At 47.4% G+C, this 6,468-nt stretch overlaps 1 long non-coding RNA gene across 1 annotated transcript in view; it reads right to left on the bottom strand.

The window, feature by feature from the left end:
• The window catches only part of LOC116566645, a 22,004-nt gene extending 20,751 nt beyond the window's left edge, over positions 1 to 1,253 (bottom strand). The window contains exon 1 of the long non-coding RNA XR_004275941.1: positions 1,223 to 1,253. This is a non-coding gene — a long non-coding RNA (uncharacterized LOC116566645). The remainder of the gene's footprint in view (positions 1 to 1,222) is intronic.
• Positions 1,254 to 6,468: the final 5,215 nt, after the last annotated feature.

The following is a 6,468-nucleotide window of genomic DNA, read 5'->3' on the forward strand; positions in this document are numbered from 1 at the left end:
CAGAAAGAAAGAGAAAGAAAGAAAGAGAGAAAGAAAGAGTGTGTAAGGGGCAAAGGGCAGCCGTGGTGGGTTAGGTAACCAGAAAAAGCTCAGCGAACAAGGGTTTGTCATGCAGATTGTAGTTGTTGCTTTCTCCATTGATAAGGGTTCCTAGTAATTTAGAGTCATCCTTCTCCTCTTGATCCAGAGAGGGAGATACCCTTACACGTGGAGATTTCCTTTAGAGATGCAAATTTCCCTTACAAAAGAGTAACTCCTACTCTGTTTTTAGAGCTTCTCTTGTGTCTGCAGTTTCTCAAAATAATCAGCTCTAAATAATCCTTATGCCAATGAGGCATATTTTGGAGTGGTAGCTTCTGGTCTGCTGCAGTCTTATTTTGGGGTGGCATATTTCTGGTTCTCCACAACAGTTTTGCACCGTGTACAGATATTCCACAATTTGTTTATCCATTTTCCTATTGCTGGACATCTGAATTCTTTGGGGCTGTTATGCACACATAACAGTTTGGGGCTGTTATGCACACATCAGCGATGAATATTCAGGTAAGAGTCTTGTGTAGCCATATGGCATCGATCTCATATAAATATCTAGGCGTGAGATTGGTGAGATTTATGGTGTGTGTATTAGAAGTGGACAAACTGTTTCCAAAGTAGTTGTACTGCCTGACATCCTCACCAGCAAATTATGAATGTTCTATTTGCTTCTAATCCTCTACAACACTTGATATTGTCAATCTTTTTTTTTTTCAGTCAGAATCTCCCACTGTCACTGAGGCTGGAGGACAGTGGCACAGTCTTGGCTCACTGCAGCTTCAAACTCCAGGGCTTAAGTGATCCTCCCAGCTCAGCCTCCAGAGCAGCTGGGACCACAGGTGTGCACCATCACACTTGCCTAATATATTTTTTTAATTTTTATTTATTTATTTATTTTGTAGAGACAGAGTCTCACTGTGTTGCCCAGTGTGAGAGATTGGGAAGTTCTTCTTCCAAGTTTGTATAACTACATTATGAGTTACAATCTCTTGCTCTATGGCCATTATCTGCTATTAGCATAAACATATACCCATGTATGTATATTCTCTATTCTCTTTTTTTATTTTTTTAAATTAAGAAAAAAAAATTTTTTTTAATTTATTTTTAATTTATTTTAATACTTTTTCTTTCTTTTTTTTTTAAAGACAGGGTTTCACCATGTTGGCCAGGCTGGTCTTGAACTCCTGACCTCAGGTGATCCTCCTGCCCCGGCCTCCCAAAGTGCTGAGATTACAGGTGTGAGCCACCAAACCCGGCCTTTTTTTTTTTTTTTTCAAGATGGGGTTTCACCGTGTTGGTCAGGCTGGTCTTGAACTCCTGACCTCAGGTGATCTGCTCGCTTTGGCTTCCAAAGTGCTTGGATTACAGGCATGAGCCACCACACCCGCCCATATTCTCTATTCTCTAAAGCAGCTACGTCTTTTTCGTTTTTTTTTTTTTTTGAGACAGAGTCTCACTCCATTGCCAGGTACCAGGCTGGAGTGCAGTGTCGCGATCTCAGCTCACTGCAACCTCTGCCTCCCAGGTTCAAGCAATTCTCCTGCCTCAGCCTCCCAAGTAGCTGGGACTAGAGGTGCATGCCACCACACCCAGCTAATTTTTCTATTTTTTTAGTAGAGACGGGGTTACACCATGTTGGCCAGGATGGTCTCGATACCTTGACCTCATGATCCGCCCGCCTCGGCCTCCCAAAGTGCTGGGATTACAGGCCTGAGCCACCACGCCTGGCCCAGCAGCTACGTCTTAAATCAGTTACCTTGACTCGCTCTGACATGTCTGAACAGGACTGGGCAAGCTCCAAACCCTGGTGCATGCCACTCCTTATTTGGAAACCCTCCTGACCCTCTCCTGACTTCCTCTCCTTCCTTGTCTTCTTTCCCCCTTATCTGCTCAGGAAATTTCCAAGTTCTTAGCCAGTCGGGTCAAGCATAGAATATGAGGTCCTGTTCCAGCCAATGGAAAATGGACACAGTAGTAGAGCGATTGCATCAGGTTATGAAAGTTATAAATGTCCCTGTCTCCTTTGTTTAGGTGTGCTCTCGTGGCAAGACTGACGGTGAATTGGGCCCTTTCTGCAGGAAGTAAACTAGGCTTGCTGAGCAATCCATTGTCTCGGTGTGGATTTTCTTGGTGTTATAAACCCGTTTCTAACGCCCAGGCTAGTCTTGAACTCCTGGGCTCAAGCAATCCTCTGGCCTTGGCCTGCCAAAGGGCTGAGATTACAGGGCATATGTCATGGTGTTTTGGCAAAATGTTTTAAATTATAACCATTCTAGTAGAAGTGATTGTGACTTTAATTTGATCATTGTGATTTAATTTGCATACTAATGATATTGAACATCTTTTCGTGTACTTACAGCATGCTCATCTACTTTGTTTTGTGAGATGTCTGTTCAAGTGTATTGCCCATTAAAAAAAAATGGGGCTGGGTTTTGTGGCTCATGCCTATCATCCCAACACTTTGGGAGGCCAAGAAGGGAGGATCACTTGAGACCAGGAGTTCCAGACCTGCCTGGGCAACTTAGTGAGACCTGGTATGTACAAAACATTTAAAAATCAGCTGGGCATGGTGGTGGACATCTGTAGTCTCAGCTACTTGGAGGCTGAGTTGGTAGGATTGTTTGAACCCAGGAACTTAAGGCTGCAGTGACCTGTGATGCACCGCTGTAGTCTAGCCTGAGCAACAGAACAAGACCCTCTTTTTCTGTCTTTTTTTTGGATGTGGAATCTCACTCTGTCACGTGATCGTAGCTCACTGTGGCCTCAACCTCCTGGGCTCGAGCAAGCCTCCCACCACAGCCTCCTGAGAAGCTGGGATTTCAGGCATGAGCCACCACACCCGACTAATTTTTGTATTTTGTATAGAGATGGGATTTTGCCATATTGCCCATACAGGTCTCGAACTCCTGGGCTCAAGAGATCCTCAGCCTCCCAAAGTGCTGGGATTACAGGCGTGAGGCTTTGTGCCTGGCTGACTTGTCTTATTTGTTAACAGAATGCTGTGCTTTCTGTGTTCAGAAGGAAGGATGTTATGCTGTGCTTGCCCCTGTTGGTAGCAGGGAGGTGGGAAGGCGACCACTGTGAAAATCCAAGGGAAAGGTGAGCATAGTTTGCTCAGGATGTTGGCAGGGAGGGCTAGGTGGTAAAACATGGTTGCATTTGAGATCTGTTTTGAAGGAGGAGACATTAGGATTCACTGGTTGTTGGCTGTGGATGACTGTATGATTTTTACCCTAAGCTGCTGGAAGCCTGGAGTCATGACCATCCATGGAGAGAGAAGATGGATGGATCAACAGAGTGGGGAGCAGGCTGGGGTGTGCACTTGGGAGCTCAGTCCAGGACACATGGACCCAAGATGCTATCAGCGGCCCTGAGGAGGTGTTACATAAGCACTTGGCTCTCTGAATCCGGAGGCATCTGGCTTGGAGATGGAAATACGGGTGTCTGTCCACTTCAGGGAGATAGACCACGTAAAGCCTTGAAGTGCATGGGATCATCAAAGGAGTAGAATCCCTGGCCCTGGAAGGCCTCTGCAATTCCCCTAATCCAAGGCTCACATTTCACAGGGGAAAGAAAAAGTGTTAAGAGAAGCCTAGGTTGGGCGAGGTGGCTTGTGCCTGTGAAACCAGCACTTTGGGAGGCTGAGATGGGCAGATTGCCTGAGGTCTGGAGTTCGAGACCAACCTGGCCAACATGGTGAAACCCCATCTCTACTAAAAATACAAAAAATTAGCTGGGTATGGTAGTGGGCGCCTGTAATCACAGCTACTTGGGAGGCTGAGACAGGAGAATCTCTTGAACCCAGGGGACAAAGTTTGCAGGGAGCCGAGATTGAGCCATTGTATTCCAGCCTGGCAAGAATAGTGAAACACTGTCTCAAAACAAAACAAAACAAGGCCGGGAGTGGTGGCTCAGGCCTGTTATCCCAGCACTTTGGGAGGCCGAAGCGGGCAGTACACGAGGTCAAGAGATAGAGACCCGTCTGGCCAACATGGTGAAAACCCATCTCTACTAAAAATATAAAAATTAGCTGAGCATGGTGGCATGCACCTGTAGTCCCAGATACTTGGGAGGCTGAGGCAGGAGAATGGCTTGAAGCAAGGACGGGGAGGTTGCCGTGAGCAGAGATCCTGCCACTGCACTCCAGCCTGGGCAACAGAGTGAGACTCAGTATCAAAACAAAACAAGAAGCCCAGCCAGGCGAGGTGGGTCACACCTGTGATCCCAGAACTTCGGGAGGCTGAGATGGGTGGATAACCTGAGGTCAGGAGCTCAAGACCAGCCTGGCCAACATGATGAAACCCCATCTCTATTAGAAATACAAAAATTAGCTGGGTGTGGTGTTGGGCACCTGTAATCCCAGGTACTCAGGAGGCTGAGGCAGGAGAATCGCTTGAACCTGGGAGGCGGAGGTTGCAGTGAGCCAAGATCGCGCCATTGCACTCCAGCCTGGGTGACGGAGCAAGACTCGGTCTCACACACACACACACACGCCCAGAGAGGGGAGGTTATTTATTGCTGTAGATCAGAGGTTCCTAACCCCTGGGCTACAGAGCAGTTCCAGTCTGTGGTCTGTTAGGAACCGGCTGCATAGCAGGAGGTGAGCGGTGGGCTCTAGTGAAGCTGAGCTCCTCCTTTCAGATCAACGGCAGCATTGGATTCTCATAGGAGCGCGAACCTTATTATGAACTGCATAGGTGAGGGATCTAGGTTGCTTGCTCCTTATGATAATCTAATGATAAACGTCATGTGCTTGAAGCATCCAGAAGCCATCTTTCCTCCACCCTCCACTCAGTCCCAGGAAAAATTTTCCTCCACGAAACTGGTTCCTGGTGCCAAAAACACTGGGGACCATTGGTATATGCTTTGTCCCTGCAAAGTTTGTGTGTTGAAATGTACCCCACAATGTGATGATATTAGAAGGTGAGGCTTTGGGAGGTGATTAGGTCATAAGGGCACAGCCCTCATGAATGAGATTCGTGCCCTTATAAAAGGGATCTTTGCTGCTCCTAAGAGCTTGCTCACCCCTCCACCATGTGAGGACACACTGACAAAGTGCCATCTATCAACCAGAAAAGGGGCCCTCGGCAGACACCGAATCTACCAATGTCTTAATCTTGGACTTTTCAGCTCTCGGAACTGTGAGAAATAAATTTCTGTTGTCTATGGCATTTTTTTTTTCTTGAGACGGAATCTTGCTCTGTTGCCCAGGCTGGAGTGCAGTGGCAGGATCTCGGCTCACTGCAACCTCCACCTCCCGGTTCAAGGAATTCTCCTGCCTCAGCCTCCTGAGTAGCTGGGATCACAGGCACAAGCCACCGCACTCAGCTAATTTTTTATATTTTTAGTAGAGATGGAGTTTTACCAGATTGCCCAGGTAGGTCTCGAACTCCTGAGGTCTGGCAATTCACGCACCTTGGCTTCTCACTGTGCTGGGATTACAGGTGTGAGCCACCCTGCCCGGCTGGCCTTTCTTTCTTTCTTTCTTTCTTTTTTGAGACAGAGTTTTGATCTTGTTGCCCAGGCTGGAGTAGAGTGGTGAGATCTTGGCTGAGGCTGCAATCTCCACCTCCCAGATTCAAGTGATTATCCTGCCTCAGCTTCCTGAGTAGCTGAGATTACAGGCATGCACCACCATGCCTGGCTAACTTTCCTATTTTTAGTAGAGATGGGGTTTTGCCGTGTTGGCCAGGCTGATGTCAAACTCCTGGCTTCAGGTGATCCACTTCCCTCGGCCTCCCAAAGTGCTGGGATTACAGGCATGAGCCACCACACCTGGCCTAGGCTAGGAGTACCCCCACCCCCGCCCTGCCAGGCTAGGAGCTTTCAAAGATAGTTTGGTGGGCAGGGAAAACTTGTAAAGACATTTGACATTTGAAAAGATCCACGGTAGATTCTATCATCGTGATGTTCTCTGCAAGAGTAATTGGGGAAGCTGGCAATCTTAGGACCTCTGAAATAATGGCTGGGAATTATTTAGAATTCTGGGCCCTTCCATCCTCCTAACTCGGTGGCTTTTATTTTTATTTTTTGAAACAAGGGCTTGCTCTGTTGCCCAGGCTGGAGTGCAGTGGCATGATCTTGGCTCACTGCAACCTCTGCCTCCTGGGTTCAAGCAGTTCTCCTGCCTCAGCCTCCTGAGTAGCTGGGATTACAAGTGCCTGCCACCACACCTGGCTAATTTTTGTATTTTTTAGTAGAGACGGGGTTTCACCATGTTGGCCAGGCTGGTCTCGAACTCCTAACTTCAGGTGATCTACCTGCCTTGGCCTCCCTATGTGCTTGGATTACAGGTGTGGGCCACCCCACCCAGCCAGGAGGTTGTTTAGCCCCATCCCTGGCTTCATACTAGAGGCCGAAGCATCCACCTCTTCCAGTTACAAAAATCGAAAGTATTTCCTGGACATTGACAGATTTTTTTTTTTTTTTTTTTTT

Source organism: Sapajus apella, unplaced genomic scaffold, assembly GCF_009761245.1.
Source record: "Sapajus apella isolate SASKATOON/1434 unplaced genomic scaffold, GSC_monkey_1.0 scaffold43, whole genome shotgun sequence".
Lineage (NCBI taxonomy): Eukaryota > Metazoa > Chordata > Mammalia > Primates > Cebidae > Sapajus > Sapajus apella.